The 15898-nt window shown below is 31.7% G+C and overlaps 1 pseudogene; it reads left to right on the forward strand.

The window, feature by feature from the left end:
* Positions 1–6047: 6047 nt before the first annotated feature.
* LOC149538349 (putative sodium/metabolite cotransporter BASS3, chloroplastic pseudogene) lies at positions 6048–7370 on the forward strand (annotated as a pseudogene).
* Positions 7371–15898: the final 8528 nt, after the last annotated feature.

Raw genomic sequence — 15898 nt, forward strand, 5'->3', positions numbered from 1 at the left:
ATTCAACCAATAAAGGTCGAAAAATGAACCAAAATGTACTAGTGCTAGATGAGTTGTTTTAGCACCTAAATGTTTTGAGCGAATAGTAGATTTTTATTTCTTTCTTTCAATGTAATGGTGAATGGGCATTAAATATATGTTTGGCATGAGGTTTTTGAGATTGTGGCTTAGCTTTGATGGAATTGATCACTACATTTAATAAAAATTGATATCGACTTTTCAAGAACAAGTCTTGATAATTCTTCATGAAGTAAATAGTAATTGAATTGCTAGAGTTGAACTGTGATATAGAATTTACTACTTATTACCTACACTAGTTATGTTCAAACACCAAAAGAAATGCTTGAGCAAAGCTTCATTAATGTGCAGGTCAAAATTCAGGATCTTGATGGATTGTTCAAAATGTTGATCCTGATGGTATCTATAGACCATTCAATTGAACTATGTATTTTTTGTAGCCTTCCTCCAAGAGGAGGATTCAGTTGAACTACTCATCTAGGATTCCACATTTTGCATGCATGTCTACCAAGGTAGTTGTAACTTTAAAAAAAAATTCTCTCAATATATCTATTTTGTGCATATCTAGAAACCATGGCTTTTGATGACCACATTGTGTTCAGGCATCTTGTCAAATAGTTCACATGACTTATCTATGCTTCCATTTTGCAAGCATGTCTCCCAAGGAAAATGCTACTACTTCATCTACACCGTCTAACAAAATCCTTTATGCTAGGATGGATGCCTATAGCTTATCCCAAATCTCTCATTCAATAGTTATTAGATGATCAATCAAGAGGAAACAATTGAGAGCTTAGAGTGACACAATTTTTAGATGAAGGCATGAAATGGATGGTTTTTGAGCACTCAGCATAGACACTCAACATTCAGTACATATCATCATTTGAGATCAAATGGGTGTGTGGGATTATATGCGTAGTGAATAATAAAGGAGGGAATTGAACCCTCCCTGAGGCTCACACTTGATGAGGTCCACTTCAACAATGGCCCTTCCTGTGAAATTGTTGTCTAACACCTTTCCAATCAGAAAATGTGTTATGAGCTCTTCATTAGTGGGATGGAACGTGAATCTAGGAGGTAGTTCTGCATTACCCATATCATGACTATAACTAAAGTTAAGAGCCTCCATTATTGAATTCTCTTCCCTATTACCCATATTCATTTCCTTTGCTATTCATGCTTCACATGGGAGTCTTTTTATATGATTATTTATTGTTAATCATGTCCACTCACTACCAAACAATTCACATTCTACAAATTTGAGATGCTAAAACTTTTGTGGATGTGTAGGCCATTGAAACATATTGTAGGGAGGATGATGAACTTATTCTCAACTGTCAAACTTAGGCAAGTGATACAAATTTTAGAATCTTAACACATGGTTGTTCAAATTATATATCTTGTAAATGATTTCCTTTTTGTGTATAACTTGCTATGCATAGTTGCCAAGTTTTCTTATTCTATTAGGCATATTAATGAAGAAGCATATTAGTTATTGTTGGTGTTTATGATAGTTTGATTAGTTACTATTGATTTTTTTTAGGCATTCTATAAAATAGTTCAAATGCCTTGCATATGATATGAAATTTTGCATGCATCGTGCACTCTCTCATCTGACTAGTGATGGATTATGGAGAGTGTTGTAAAAGGATGATGCTAAAAAACAAACACAATCAAATCCAAAATGAACTTGCATTACAAATGGATTGTAGAAATCTGATATTGTTAATTTTGCATGCATGTCCACTAGGACTATCACATGTGATTGTCCTGGTGGACATGCATGCAAAATTAACAATATCAGATTTCTACAATCCATTTGTAATGCAAGTTTGTTTTGGATTTGATTATGTGTGAATTTTAGCATCATCATTTCAGATCACTTTCCATAATCCATCATCAACCAGATGAGAGAGTGCACGATGTATGCAAAATGTCATATCATATGCAAGGCATGTGAACTATTTTATAGAATGCCTAAAAAAAAATTTACACCCAGGCATTGGTAGAAATTTCTACCTTCATTGGTTGAAATTTCTACTAATTCCTAGTTGTTTTCTACCTTCATTGGTCAAAATTTCTACCTTCACTGGTCAAAATTTTCTACCTTCATTGGTCAAAATTTCTACCTTCACAAGTCAAAATTTTCTATCTTCATTAGTCAAAATTTCTACCTTCATTGGTCAAAATTTGCTACCTTCATTGGTCAAAATTTCTACCTTCATTGGTCGAAATTTCTACCTTCTCGGGCAAAATTTTTTACCTTTGTTGGTCGAAATTTCTACACTAATTGGTCAAAATTTCTACCTTCACCAATTAAAAAATTCTACCTTCATTGGTCAAAATTTCCACCTTCATTGGTTGAAATGTTCCCCCTCCATTGGTCAAAATTTCTACATTTATTGGTAAAAAATTTCTACCTTCATTGGTCCAAATTTCAACCACTCCTTGGTGCAACTCGCACTATGGCTCTGGAAGCTTTTCAACCAATAGGTTGGTCAAAATTTTGACCAACAAAGTCATTGGTCAAACTTTCAACTAGGAAATTTTCAACCAATGGGTTGGTCAAACTTGGTCAAACTTGGGTCAAAAATTGGGTCAAAATTTTGACCAATAAAGGTCAAAAAATGGGCCCAAATGTACTAGTAAATTAGTTGTTCCTCGCTAACAGGATCAAATATAGCTTTCAAAGGTGATAAAATTGCATATGCAATGAATTGAAGAATAACTCAAGTGAAGATTTGAGTGTAAGGAGTTGAAGGAGCAAGTTCTACTTGTGTGTAAATGCCATAACCATGAGGGTCATTCCCTTATAGAAGCCTTTTCCACAATGACATTACCTCTAAACCATGCATAGGATGTTGAAGTGGTTCCCAACCTTGAAACACTCTTATAAGCACTTGATACTTGCGATCATCATAGGGAGACTGTGCCAATACTTGAGAAAATATTATAAGCATTTAATATTTGGACTGTAAATTCTCAAAGAGAATTGCAAATAATTCTAATATCATAGTACTTACTACAACAATTTCTTGGATTCTATCCAATGGCTCCCATAATATCCTCTGTGTTATCTAGCTATTGTTTCTGTGATGCATTCTCTTCCTAAAGCTGCTCCTTCTCCTTCACTCTCATGCCTTAGCATTTTCACTAGTACTAAAACAACAATATATTACTAAATAAACTAATAAAAATTATAGATATTTGACTAATTTTGATCACGTGACCAATGGTAGTTTATTGCCAGACATTTATCTCCCAACCAAATTTATGACTAAACTATTTTAATTGTTGATTAGGTCATTGATTTAGTCATTTATTGTTGTTACTTGGTAGTTTATATGGTAGTTTATTTAGTAATTGTGGTAGTTTATTTGATAGTATATTTGGTAGTTTTTTGGATAGTATATTTGGTAGTATATTTGGCAGTATATATGGTAGTATATTTGGTAGTATATATGGTAGTATATTTCGTAATATATTTGGTAGTTTATTTAATCATTAATCTAGTCATATTAGGGCATGATGGAATTGAACCACCATCCTCCTACTTATAATGTAAGTGCTCTTCCATTGAGCTAGTACCCTTTATAGAATAATGCAAAAAATTGTGAAAGATGTCTTTCCAACATTAGATCTACAATGATCATAGTCACTATAACATGATATACTCTTCTCGAAGTATAATTTATTTATTTATTATGAAAAACAATAATCTAAATCTTTATCAATAACAATTCAACATTTTTAAATTCTTTCTTTCAAGTATTTTAAATATATATTTCATGTTATTTACACTTCTTTGAATTATTGTAGTGATAGACTTTTATAAAATATAATTTGGAGCACTTTGGCCACACAAAAGTATTGTTTCTTGTGCTAACTTCTTAGAAAAAGATACAAATGATTATACAATTTATGTCAAGAAAATGGACCTTTGCATTAAATAAAAAACATCAAACCCCATTAAAAAGTCACATCAAACCAACTATTTTTTCTTTTCATAGTCTCTGCAATAATTGTAAAAACAAGATCACATGTTTATAGTTCATTCATTTTTACACAATATTGATCATTGTCTAACTTGGGCAAGGTTTGATTTTGACGGTCTTTTAGAGAAAGCCTTGACCACTGTCTTCTTTCTTCTCTCATCATTAAAACGATGTATTTACTAATCATGTTGCATTCACTTCTATGATTAATTATTTTTTCACTATCCTTAAAAACAATCTTTTTATTGATTGGTGACCTTTGTCTAATTTGATTATAGTTTATGTTTCTATATTAATCTATGCACTATCATAGAGATCAGAGATTGGACACTTAAAAGTCTAGTATTTGAAAATGCCTAAAATGAAAATATAGATCACACGTAGGTAATTATAATATTTTATTTAAGCAATGGATATATGGGATAATGAATTTTGGAATTTCAAACTAATGGAGAATGTATTTAAGGATAGTAAGCATGGTTTGTATTATAGTGATGTTAGTTTCTAAAAATGATGTCTCTTAACAACCAAAAATTAGTGCCGAGAGAGCATGATGATGTTCTATAATATATTTCAGAATAGAAAAATATTTCTAAGATAAAAAATTATATTTCAAAGATATAATTTTCCACTAGACAAGGAATGGACTAGATATATACAATGTAGAACATCAATATGCAAATAATGAAATATTTGATGAAAAAGAAAAAAGTGAAATGTGCAACATAAAGGCATACCTATATTGTAACTCCTAGCTTATTCTCCCTTGGCTTTGGAAGTAGCCACTCTAGGGGGAAAAAAATGGAATTCTTGTATCCATATGGATCTGAAACCTCACAAAGATATTTACATCAGCACAATATTCAATAAATGATTTCATGGATCTTATAAAAAATAGTTAAATAACTCTTGCATGAACATTTTTCTATTCAAATCTTAATTCAAAAGTTCATTATTGGTTTTATTGCATAAACAATCTAATATGAACTTGCAGAATTACTTAATATTAAAATTTTAGATTGATAGGAAAAAATAGGAGAATATTGCTCACAACTATCTTTATAAAATATTCTCACATGATAAGTAGAAACAAAAATCATGATTGAACCAAATTCAAATGAACTATGCTGCAAAAAAGAAAGAAAGAAAAATAGATATCACTATAGAATATATCAATAAGAAATTAGGTTGTTCTTACTTTGTTAACTCCATATCCATGTGAATATTTCACTTCTTTTCAATTTGTGCAATTATCTTAAATAGTTACAAGAGATTAAAATTTAGTTCATAGTTAATTGCAATGTATGTTGGTGATGCAGAGCGAACATTCACAACCCCAAAGTACTACTTGGATGCTTCTATTGCTATTAGCAATACAACTTATTATAGATTGATAGCATCATTGTGACAACAACCTATATTCATAAATTTCAAACTATAATCCACCTATATTTCTTAGTCTTCACAAATGAAATAATCAATTAGCTTCTACTTACTTCTCATAGTTTAATGCATTCATCAACATTATCAAATTGTGATTCAAATTCCAAATATTGAACAACCTTGTATTTATGAACCTGCTATTTTATTTCTATAGATATCACAAATTCACTTAAGCAACCACCCAATAGACTCCTACCCTGCTACTATATTCTCACTTCAAACACTCTAGGCTTTGTCTATACAAAGCCAACAAACAATACCCAGACTTAATTAACTTTTAGAAATGAAGACTACGAGTGGACACGAGAGGTTCAGTGATCCTCCTTGTTTCCACATTGGAAAAAAATAAAAGAATGGAATCAAATTGGGGCCCGACAAAAGTTTCCCACACTATGAAGGGTGTAGTGCAGGCTTCAGTTCACACAGGGTTTCCATGTATGCAAATTCTACGATATCCGTATACTATCTAATTCAGCTTCCAGACTCATACACTCAATTATAGTATCCCTTCACCAATCTTTCTTCTCCTATAATTAAATTGTTTTGGGTCCACCTATGGTTTGCAATGCCTACCTTGCTCATCAGTAGTTCCAACCATCTGTGCAAGGCCGGTTTGTTGCAATGGTAGCCACAACTATTGCCGCATTCAATACTTGTTCTCTTTTGACTAATAAAAAGAATGCCCATCTGATTCAATCCTTCTAAGGTAAGGGTACACAATTTTTCAAGTAAGAGGTTTCTTTCCTTTCCTCTAAACCTAGTTAATGGCATGATTAAGAGCAATTGCAACAAAAGAAGACATGGTGGGTTTAAAGTGTCTTGTTGAAGTGAAGCATACACTGGAAGAGTGGGCATAATATATTGGAAGTGAAATGCTTCATTGGCCTCGTTTGGGTTTAAGCACAAGAAATTTCCCAAAGTCATTAGTATGGATTTTTCCCATCTTTACCTGTAATGCTACCTGTGATTGTCATAGGAACATCAGCTATAGCCCTTATCAATACTACCACCTTTACTTGGGTTATCAAAGAGTATTATGCCCCAACTCTTGTGGGGGATAATGCTCTCCATTGGCGTCCAACTTTCTATCAAGAATTTTGCACTAGAATTTCAAAGGTTGAATATCTTGTATGCATGCCTTTGCCCTTGACAATTGGATATCTAGTGCAATATGTAATGAAACCTGTATTAGGCTTTTTGATAGCAAGAGATTTTAGAACACCACCAATATTTGTTTCTGGTTTCATACTCACTGCTTGCGTTGGTGTTGCTCAATTATCAAGCTATGCTAGCTTTTTAAGCGAGGGAGATGTGGCACTAAGCATCATTTTAACTAGTTTTTCAATAATAACATCAATAATTGTCACCCTGTTATTGACTAGTCTACTGATCAGTTATATGGTTCCAGATGATGCTATAGCAATGTCCAAGTCAATACTATAGGTTGTGTTGATTCCTGTGTCAATGGTTCTGATTCTCAATACTTATGTCAAGCCATTAGTAAATCTAATTCATCCATTCATGCCACTGGTGGCCATTGTTTGCACGTCACTATGCATCAGAAGTCCACTTGCATTAAATCAAAGTCAGATAATATCTATGGAATGAGTGCAACTGTTGGTACCAGTACTGGCATTCCATGGCTCGGAATTTATGATTGGCTACTAGGTATCCAAATTTCCTCATTTAAGGTAGGAAGAGAATGTTTTCAGAACCATATCTCTTTGTACTAGAATGCAGAGCTCTACTCTTGCTGGTCTCTTAGCCACAGAATGCCTTGGTGGAAGTCAAGCAGTTCCAGCAACTTGTCTTGTGGTGGTTATGGTTGTGATGGGTTTGAGTCTTGCATGACTTTGGGGTGAAGGATTTAAACTCCGAGATATACCTGCCATTGCAATTAGGCAAGTAGCTTAATATAGAAAAGAGAAATCATTTCTCCCAAAGAGACAAATAAAATTAAAAAAATGAACATTTAGAAATGAAATCTTAATTTATAATACCACTTCCTTGATTCCATATAGACCCGCACACATTCAAGAATAACTTTTTAACCACGAAAGATTTTCACAATCGCCCTAGTGAGATTCTTGCAAACTGGATTTCCAACCACATATCTGAAAATGAGAAAAATTCAATGGTTAGGTTCTGAGATATCGTCCCTGCACTTGGCTATGTTTTCCAAGGCTAAGAGTTTAAGAGTCACAAGATTTAATTGGTTCTCAGTTTATATTAATGAAATTGGATATTATAAGAGCTAAAACATAATATATAATAACCTACCATTCCATATGAGTGGCTCTTTGAATCAACCAATACAATAACCAAAATCAAATGCCAAAACATACTGAAAACAATCAAGAAAACAATTCGACATATAACAATGTGCAGAAATATCATTTTATTGATATTCAAATCTTTACACACCAACTGTATAGACCCATATATCAACCACTCTTATACTGACGATTCTTTATCAAAAAAATTGATTGACTGCTAAGATGTTGATCTGCATATATGAAGATTAATATTCCACATCCAAATGTTTTCCCTTATTACATTGCCCGACTCTATAACTGCAACCTCTCTCACTTCCATAAGGACTGATGACTTACCTTTTAACTTGCTACTATATCTAATTCTTGAATATCAGTTTCAATTACATAATTCAACCAACATCCTTCATACTTTTAATCTCTATCCCACATCCTTCATACATTTAGTCTCTATCCAACTATGGTAAAAAGCATAGTTTTATTGTAAATCCTATAACTGAGAACCAAAACAATGAGACATTTAGGCAACATTACATGAAAATAAATTCATGTTTGTGGGTGCCATTGCACCAATTAGATAGGACCCTGCACCCAGATTGGGTTTGCCCAATGATTTATCGGTGTATGCACAACCAGGAGATTGTTCTAGGGACAGCACGAGGACTTTTGTATTTGCACAAGAAGTGTAGATACCACATACTTCACTGTGATGTGAAATCTTAGAACATACTGTTGGACACAAGTTTTCCCCATTTTTTAGGTAAAAGTGGGCGAGCCACTGAAAATCTATCAAGTTTGTCAACCACAAAAGATTGTAAATCCAATAATCTTTTGTGCATAAGAAATATAAGAAGGAATTCAAAGACAAAGTGAAGCTTACATAAAAGGTTTCAGTAGCTTAACTAATACCAATTTGTTTTTTCATATCTATGTAATCTTCTTATCAACCTGAGTCATGTCGAGTTGAATTTTGAAAGTTATCAAGCAATACCCTAAACCAAAATATTCAGTCTGAAGTTCTCAACCAGCCTGCACATTATATCTTTTTACAAATAGTCTGAATACTATATCATTGAGAAGGTAGATTCGACAACTAATCATTGATATAATTTTCATGGGCTATAAGATACTAGAGGCTCTATTTATGGTAGGACGATGAAGGTTTTAGAAATAATGGATCCTATGAGGATTTGTGTTCTTATGATTCACTTAGATTGTGATGATCTCATTTTCAAAATTCAATAAGGAATATGAAGAAAAAATATTCTCTATACAGGTGAAATCTACACATAACTAAATAGACCGAGGAGCCCAAATGTTCTAAGATAGAGGAGTACTTCAATCTATCCAAGTGAAATCATCTCATAGCTATTACACATTTTGTTCACAATAATTTTATTATTAAAACTAGTTAATCCATTTATAAAAATAGAAGTTTTCAAATCCTAATTGGGATAATACAATAGATACCCTCATAATTTTAAACTTGTCTTAACTTAGTTGATAGGAAAATTGACCCCTGATTGGGGGATTTGACATCTACAACAACGCTCTATAGCCTAATTGTGATGCTAGGAAAATACAACAAACTGAAGTTTCTTTTAAGATTTCTGATTATGAAATGGATCTCTTAGTTCTAAATTTGAATAACAATAGCTCACACAAGTGAAATAAAAAAGTACAAGTCAGATGCTCCAATCGTGCATACAAATGTCATATCTTCTATATTGGGTTTCAGAATCAAGCAATGTGCTAAGATATACAAGGGTTCAAGAGATTAATCTTACATTTAACTTTCTTGGCTGAGAAATAATGTTGTCCAATTTTGCACAGCAGTTAATGTCTTGACATGTAAAGATCTTTACATGAATATTGGTCAATGTTTTTCTAAGACAAAAAAACAAAATAATTTGTTTAGAATTTTTTATTATAAAACATAGATTTTATGCTGGAAATATATAGAGTACAAGAATAGATATACAATGCCACTGGAAATATATAGAGTACAAGAATAGATATACAATGCCATTTGAACCAAATGCTTTGATTTGGCACACCTTGCTTATTGCTTGTAGGGTCCATGGAAATATACAACTTGGAAAGAAGGCAGCCAAACATCTTATTGAGTTGGAAACACAAGATTCTGCAACATATGTATTGCTATCAAATATCTAAACTGCTACTGGAAGATGGGATAGTGTACGAAAGGTTAGAAGAATAATGGAGTAGAGACAGGTGAAAAATGGAACCATGTTGCAGTTGCACTGAACTCAAGAATATAGTTCATAAATTTGTTGTTGAAGATAGATCACATGAGAAAATAGACGAGATATATATAAAATCGTTGGACCTAACTATGCAGATCTAAGCAAAAGGATATGTCTCTAACAAAAAAATTGTGCTCTATGAAGTAGAAGATGAATAGAGGGGGCATTTTCTTTGTTATCACAGTGAGAGTTTAGGCATAGCCTTTGGGCTTCAGATGTAGGAAGATAGAGGAAATGGAATTATAACAAATAACTCAGAAAATTCACATCATACTTCATTTGAGCAATAGATAGAAGACTATACATCCACAATATTAAATTTAGAACAGAGACAATTCCTACACTGACTCTATAAAAATAGATACACAGGGAAGTGCCAATGGAACCAGGTTGTAGATAGACTGAGAAGATTGAAAAACCCTAGATTAAGAAGAGGGGGTGTTAGACATCACGAATCATGTACCACTTTTTCAATCAACATGCAAAATGAAATGACATTTGACGCCATACCTGGCAGGGGCAGACAGAATGATCTAGTCTAATGAAGATATAAAACAATCAGTATGAGAAACTAAACTCTATGAAACTATGACTGAAATGAAGAAGCCATCAGGATTCACCTAAGAGTAATAAGTGACAAATACAATTAAAAAACACAAGAATCCTACTATACAGAGCATAAGTATTGGACTCTACTATGCTTATCAAATGATTGAACTAATGCAAAAGACATAAATTATTTAAAGCAGAAAAATTGTGGGGAAATTTATTTGCAAGACTTTCATCAAACGTGTGAAATCTGGAGAATCTCCAGCTTATTTTGAATGATGATTTTTTTTCCGACATGTAAATAAGGATATCAAACCATCATGTTCTGTATCTATCTCATGGGAAATACACAAAGATGTATCAACAGGAATTTTTAAGAATATGGATATTAACAACATATAAAAGGATATATAGATGGTCAATTTCGCTATCATTGTTTGTGCTTGTAGATGATCTGACCATAGGACCTATATCATGTGGATCATTAAATATCCAGGATGATCGCAGGTATTCAAGATCATATCTCCCAGCATATTGTTTTCTCAGTCTAAGACAAAGTAGGAGTGTGATCACTTATCTCCTGGATAATCTTCGGTTTAACTCTTTATCATTCAGTAATACTGTGTCTTGAAAATGCTTTCTCTCCTATGGTTGCAGATTATATTATTTTAATGAACCGCTAAATAGAGATATTTGTGGTTGTCTATTCTGGATTCAATTATGTTGATGGTGCGCAATTCTGTTAATAGCACATTTTCCATTATTGTGGTAATTAAAGTGGCAGACCCCAATAAGTGAATTTGGAGAAGTTCAAAAAATTAGCAGGCATCTGGAGACGTATGCAAGAGACGGGGATTTCTAGAATTTCCATTGCACCTTCTTCTTTTCAGCACTTAGTGACTTGTTTGGAATTTTGTTCTTCATCCCCGTGGGGCCAATACCTAACAGCGCGAATCTTTCTAAGCGAGAAAGGAGAATTAAAAGTGTTTTTCTTGAATGATGATGGAACATGGACTGAACCGTGGTCGACGTACGGAGGTCAGTGCAACCAGTATGATATCTACGGGGCAAACTCTGTACTAGTGTGAATGATGCGTGTAGTTGTATCAAGGGTTTCACGACCAAGAATGATTCTCAGAGTTGGTGGTCAACTGGGTGTGCCCAGCGAACACCCCTACAATGCTCTGCCGCAGCGGGAACTACTACCGATGGATTCTGGGAAGCGAAGAAACAATACTTGCCTGAAACAGAAATCATCGTTTATAGCAAGGAGCAAACGTAAGAGGGCTGCCAGATCACGTGTCTGAAGAATTGCTCCTGCATAGACTTCGCCTTTGGTGAATCTAGTCTAGCAGTCTGTAGACTCTGCTTTTGGGATTTGTTAGGAATGTATGTTTCATCTGACGACGAAGCCTTGTTTGTTAGGCTGGCTGCTTTTGACTTAGCGCAGGCAACATCAAAAGGAAGCAAGAAAGCCCCTCTACTTGTTGTTTTGCTTCCTACTCTCGCAGCCCCTTTAGGGCTCCTCTTGGCCGCATTTATTCTATGGAAATGTCGAAGACTGTAGAAGAAAAGGATGGAAGGGGGCATGCCGATCATGCTTAAAGCATTCTAAAGAATTTTTATATGTTATTTGCTATAAAAATTTTCATGTTTCATTTAGAAAGTCATATTATGCTTTATAATTGGTGCAGGTTTATAGAGTATGTGTTTGGGAAGTAGCTGATTGTACAAAGCAACATTCAGATCTACATACCATATTCCAAAGCTCCCATTTTGGTGCATATTGGAAGGATGCTGGTGAAGGATGTACAATTTGGCTTTACATCTTCCAATTTCTTTTTCTTAAAAGTGTCTAAATCCTTGTCAAGAAACCCATTTCTGCATATCCTATGAGCATTGCATTCCATGAGATCAGATTTCTTTGAACCATTTTGGCGAACAGTTGACACACGCGCCTTGTCTACGCTTCCACATTTTGCCCCTGTATTTTTTTAACAATATCCTACGCATTCAAAACCATCATCAGGTCACTACTATCGTCATCACCTAATAAATAAATCAAGCAAATTCCCTATCACCATTACACCTGCAAATTTCCTCTTCGAACCCTAGTGTGAAAGTCCTCAATATGACCTTTTCTAGGAAACTTAAAAGCATATCTTATTGAATTTTCCAGGTTACATGAGACTTTTACAACTAATTATCTTGATATATTTAATTTAGAATATCTCTTTCACATGAATACAAAATTCAATCATGAGGAATTATGAATTAAGGGTCATTTCATGATTTTGGAAGCAAAGTCTACGAGGTCAACCATATAGAAAGAGCATGGAATCTAATGATAACAATATTTTTAATTTTAATATTCATATATTTTAGTCTTATAATATGTTTTAGTAGAATAATATATAATATCAAAAAATCAAATGTTTGAATAACAACATTACTATTAAAGTTGTTTTAATTTAATAGAAGGGCTATTCAAAATTTTAATTAAATTTTTTTGTGTTGAAAATCATTGCAATTTTAATTATCATTGAATAGATATTTTTCTACATATCAATATAAGAACAATTTAGGAGATATGATATTTTTCAAAACAATCATTTTAAAAATTTAACAAAAATACAATGATCTATTTATAATATATTTTTAATTATTTGTAAATATTATTATCATTCTTAATAAATCAAATAAAAATGACTTTTAAAAGAACATAAATCTTATAAAGGAATTCAATATAGTAGTACAAGAATGGGTGACCTCCCATAAGTCTCTATGCTTCACCTATGCGAGCATCACCTAGATCTAATGAGTGCTAAGTGATCCATTATTCTTATGAGAGATGGATTCAAGTGAACCACTAGTCATGAAACATGAGTCAATGAGTTTGTCTCAAAACCTACATAGGTAAATCCTTGTAGTAATATCACAATTTAACTTGATGTGGAAAATATCTCTCACTTATCAATTGATCAGCTTAAGGGGCTTTCTAATGAATGGTTTATAAGGCACAAAACTTGGCGAAGGTTTTGAAAATGGAGTTGCAAGTAGACCAGTTTTAACCATGGACAAAACTATGTAGTTAAGCATGCTCAAGTTGTAGTAGTCCTTGGATAGGTGACCTCATTGGAATTCCTAGCACTTTACCTCTGTCAGCGTCACCTAGATCCAATGAGTGCTAAGTGTTTCTTTTATTCTCATGAGAGATTCATTTGTGTAAATAACTTATACTCCTAAAACATGGGTCAATGAGTTTGACTCAAAAACTACACAATTAAATCCTAATATATAATAATATTACAATTTGACTTGCTATGGAGAATATCTCCTACTTTTCAATTAATGAGCTTAAGGGGCTTCTAATGAATGGTTCATAAGGCACAAAACTTGGTGCAAGTTTTGGACATAAGTTTTGGAAATGGGTTTGCAAGAAGAATGGGTTTAACTATGAAGGAAACTCCATAGTTAAGTGAACTCAACATGGAGCAATAGTGGGATGGGTGACCTCCCAAGAAGTTTCGATGCTTTACCTCTGTCAGCATCCCTTTGATCTAATAAGTGCTAAGGTTCCATTTATTCTCATGAGAGATGGATTTGTCTGAATTGCTACTCATAAAATGTGGGTAAATGAGTGACTCAAAAACTACGTAGTTAAATTCAAATAGCAATATCATTATTTCACTTCATGTTGAATTTATCTCCTACTTAACAAAATACTATAACAAACAAAATTTTATTATGTCAAATTTTAATAATCATTGACTAAATTTTGTGCTATATATCACTATAATAACAATTTAAAAGATATACTATTTTTCAAAATAACCATTTTAAAATATTGTTTTTTTAAATGATCAATATTATAAAAATATATAATCTATTTCCAATTATTTGTAAAACATTTTTATTAAAATTATGAATCAAATATAAATAGATTTTGAAAAGAACTTAAATCATATACAATAATTTAATCCAATAATTGTATCACAAACAAAATTTTATCATCTCAAAGAATAATGAAACAGAGTTATGAAATGACAAAAGTCACTGATGAGCACTATCAAAGAATCATTTGATGGTGCAATAAGGCTACTACCTCTTTGAATTTACATTATCCTTATTTCATGATCAATAAATATTTAATTTATCAAATATTTACCCCCATTTTAATCGTTGTGTAGATTATTATTCCATTTTTCAAAAAAACTAGTATATTTAAATTTTTAAATAATTTTACTCTTTCTACATTCTTGCATGTCCTATATAATATTAATATTACTAGTATAGATATCTTAAATAAATCTATCTAAAGAAATGTCAATAGATATCCACAACAAAATAATTATAATTATTTATATTTCTTTTATCTACATTTATTTAGGTTTTTACTAACCTAAACTTTTAATTTTAATTTCTAAAAAAATGGATCATTTAAATTTCCAAATATTATAATTTAAAAAAAAATTAATATTGTATTTCTTAAATTATTTTTAAAAGTATATTCTTTTTATAATAAGATTTAAACTTTTGACATGTAGATGGATGTCAAGTTTAACCTAGGAGAATAAAAGTAAACATTAACACACTCACACCATCCCACTCCACCCATTCTATAATTGTAGAATGCCTATCAACATTAATAATTAGTTAATTGTTTTATTTTTATTTAAATTTAAAAAATCAACTAAATTTATTATAATTTTTACTTCAAAAAATAGTTAGTCTATGATATTTGTGTTTGACTTATATTTTTCAAAAATATAAGTATTTGAGTATATTAATAGTTAAATATATATTTAAAATTTTAATAACATTTTAATATGTTTAATTTTTAAAAAAGATTCTTTATTGCAATAATAATTATATTATAAAATATATAACATATAATAAAATGGTTGGAGAATGTATTATCTAATCTTTAAAAACTTTATTTCTTATTTAATATAATAATAATTATATAATAACATATAATATATATTTAATGATAGATTACAATGTATTATTGAAATAACATGTTCGTCCTTTCTTTATATATTGCATTCCAAATAAAGTCATCTTGAGATTTCAAAAGTAAATTTGATTCATCTTGATAGACAATTTATTCCACAAAAAAACTTATAAAACCTTAAAATTATAAATATAAATATCATAATATTAGCCACTCTACATGCATTCAATATTTTTAATGTAAAAGAAACATTAAATTTAACTTTTAAAAAATCCAACTTTTATAAAAGATGTGACTTATCTCATTTCTATCTTTTAATATAATTATACTAAGTCTAAAAGCTTTAAGAAAATTAAAGCTTGTACATATATTATTTCTATCTTTCAATATAATTTC

The sequence above is a fragment of the Cupressus sempervirens genome, chromosome 9 (genome assembly GCF_028749045.1).
Source record: "Cupressus sempervirens isolate cs-2001-9-10 chromosome 9, ASM2874904v1, whole genome shotgun sequence".
Taxonomy (NCBI): Eukaryota; Viridiplantae; Streptophyta; class Pinopsida; order Cupressales; family Cupressaceae; genus Cupressus; species Cupressus sempervirens.